Here is a 2,374-nt window from a genome sequence, read left to right as displayed (position 1 = left end):
CTCAACACAGTGCTTTCAATAGTCACAATCACCGGGTTGGGCCTGGCATGACAGAGAAAATCTAACTGTCATCCCTGATTTGGACTTTTCCGTGAAGTGAAGAGAGAATTTAGCAAGCCGAATATTGGAGCTGTTAATACTTCAGATCAGGGACTGTCCATAACAGAAAAGAGCAATTAGCAAAACTATTCATTATACTTTCATGTTCATGTCTAGTCTCACGGCTAATTATTTGTATAATTAACATGTTACCAAATGCAAATAATTGATGAGCCTGATTTCTTGGAATGAAATACGAGTCTTGTGAAATGTAAATAGCTGTGAATTACCAACAGCTTTCCTTTACTTGGGCTTCCTAATAGGGCAACGCCTGTAAATTAAAGAAACAATGTAAGTGTAATGCTCATTTATGTTTAAAAAAACCCCTGACATCAATAGAAACAATACAATGTGTTTAAATGCATAGAAAAAACAGGCTTTAATTCTTTACCATGTTCCAGCTGGGTGACCTGGGCAAGTCACTTAACCTCTGATTGATTACTCATGTTCCTTGTAAGCCTTAGTTTCTGCAGTCAGAGAAGGTCCTAGGGAACCCGTAGTTCACAGGGCTGCTGTGAGAATTAAGGAAGCTAACTCGCCTGTAGAGCACACACAGTAAATATGAGCCATTGTTTTCACTAGTATACTTAAATTGCCTTTTTTTTTTTTTTTTTTTTTTTTTTACAGTAAGTGCCTAAGAAATATTGGAGGGAACAGGATACAGATGTCTCTGCTGTCATAGCATATACTTGTTCCTGAGAAGCTCCCATGGTCTACGGCATGGACTCACGGTGGGGACAAAACTGGGTTGGGGCAGACCACACTCAAAGCCCATACAACTCTGTAACCAAAGCACTCGCAAAAACTGTCAAAGCTAACAAAAATGGGGACGCCTGGGTGGCTCAGTCTATTAAGTGTCTGTCTTCCGCTCAGGTCATGATCTCTGGTCCTGGGATGGAGCCTGCACTGGCTCCCTGCTCTGCCTGCTTCTCCCCCCTACCCACTCTGCTGCTCCCCCACTGCCTGTGCTCAAGCTCGCGCTCTCTCAAATAAAATCTTTTAAAAAAGTAAAAACTAAAAGAATGGGAGCCCCACTAAACCCCGATGTGCACAAACATCTACACATAGCATCCTGGCCTTGAACTGGGGGCTACTCACCACTTGAACGTGGTGCTTTAGAAATAAAAGTCCTGGAGGACATTAGTTCTCTCTCTTTCTTTCTTTTTTTTGGTTAAGATTTTATTTATTTATTTGAGAGAGCACATGAAAGAGGAGGGTCAGAGGGTAAGAAGGAGAAGCAGATTCCCTGCTGAGCAGGGAGCCCCCAATGTGGGACTCGATCCCAGGACTCCAGGATCATGACCTGAGCTGAAGGCACTTGCTTAACTGACTGAGCCACCCAGGTGCCCCAAGAACATTAGTTCCTAATGGGGACCAGTTGCATCACAATTCAATACTGGATTTTTAAGGAGTGGCATTTACTTATTTCTCCTGGTTTAAAGGGAAATGTCTTCATAACTTCATCTGCATCTTCATTTGTCCTGAAAGCTTGCCAGAGATTCTTAAAATCCCTACATCAGTCCTTTTCTGTTGGTAAAGAGGGCAGCTCTGTGTATTCTCAGCTTTTCCTAAAGGCTTTCACAGAATGCAGAATTTCCTCTTGTTAAAGAGGCAGTTACCATAAGGTGGCTTACCTCTGGCTGCTTCAAATATGAAGATACTAGAAAAAAGTTATACGGGAACCAACATGACTTCATGTTATACCAATTCCCTATTTACCTATGGCATGTAAGGTCATTCCCATTTAAGGGATACATGTAGCAAAATAGTATATACTGAATATCTCCTATCCCTTGCTGTGGTAGGAGCTAAATATAAACCATGTGATTTACTCTGCACATTAGCCTAATGGGGTAGGTGACCTTATCTCTGAGACCCAGGGACATTAACTTGCCTGAGATCACAACTTTTTAAGTAGCAAAGCCAGGATTCCTCGCTAGTCCAACTGACACCAGAACTCATGCTGTTTGAGACCACACTAGGCCCTTAAGAGTGGCGGGAGGCAGGGAGGAAAACAGTCCCCCCACCCCCGCTGCTGACCCGTGCCCTATTCCTAACCACAAGTCACTAACTTTTAATCTTTTTTAAAGATTTATTTGAGAGGCACCTGGGTGGCTCAGTGGGTTAAAGCCTCTGCCTTCGGCTCAGGTCATGATTCCAGGGTCCTGGGATCAAGCCCCACATTGGCAGCGGAGAGCCTGTTTACCCTTCTCTCTCTCTGCCTGCCTCTCTGCCTACTTGTGATTTCTGTCAAATTAAAAAAAAAAAAAAAAAA

At 43.0% G+C, this 2,374-nt stretch overlaps 2 long non-coding RNA genes across 6 annotated transcripts in view; one reads left to right on the top strand and one right to left on the bottom strand.

Moving 5' to 3' along the window:
- LOC132003897 (uncharacterized) overlaps positions 1–2,374 on the bottom strand; it is an 84,973-nt gene that overhangs the window by 9,057 nt on the left and 73,542 nt on the right. The gene's annotated exons all lie outside the window — the stretch shown is intronic.
- LOC132003898 (uncharacterized) overlaps positions 1–2,374 on the top strand; it is an 8,690-nt gene that overhangs the window by 5,460 nt on the left and 856 nt on the right. Inside the window, exon 4 of one of the 2 annotated variants that reach the window (XR_009400360.1) lies at positions 727–830. This is a non-coding gene — a long non-coding RNA (uncharacterized LOC132003898). Of the gene's footprint in view, positions 1–726; positions 1,053–2,374 lie in introns of those variants that run through there. The other variant, XR_009400359.1, reaches the window with a different exon arrangement.

The sequence above is a fragment of the Mustela nigripes genome, chromosome 16 (assembly GCF_022355385.1).
Source record: "Mustela nigripes isolate SB6536 chromosome 16, MUSNIG.SB6536, whole genome shotgun sequence".
Taxonomy (NCBI): Eukaryota; Metazoa; Chordata; class Mammalia; order Carnivora; family Mustelidae; genus Mustela; species Mustela nigripes.
The sequence above is the reverse complement of the archived record's forward strand: the minus strand, read 5'-3'. Positions and strand labels throughout refer to the sequence as shown.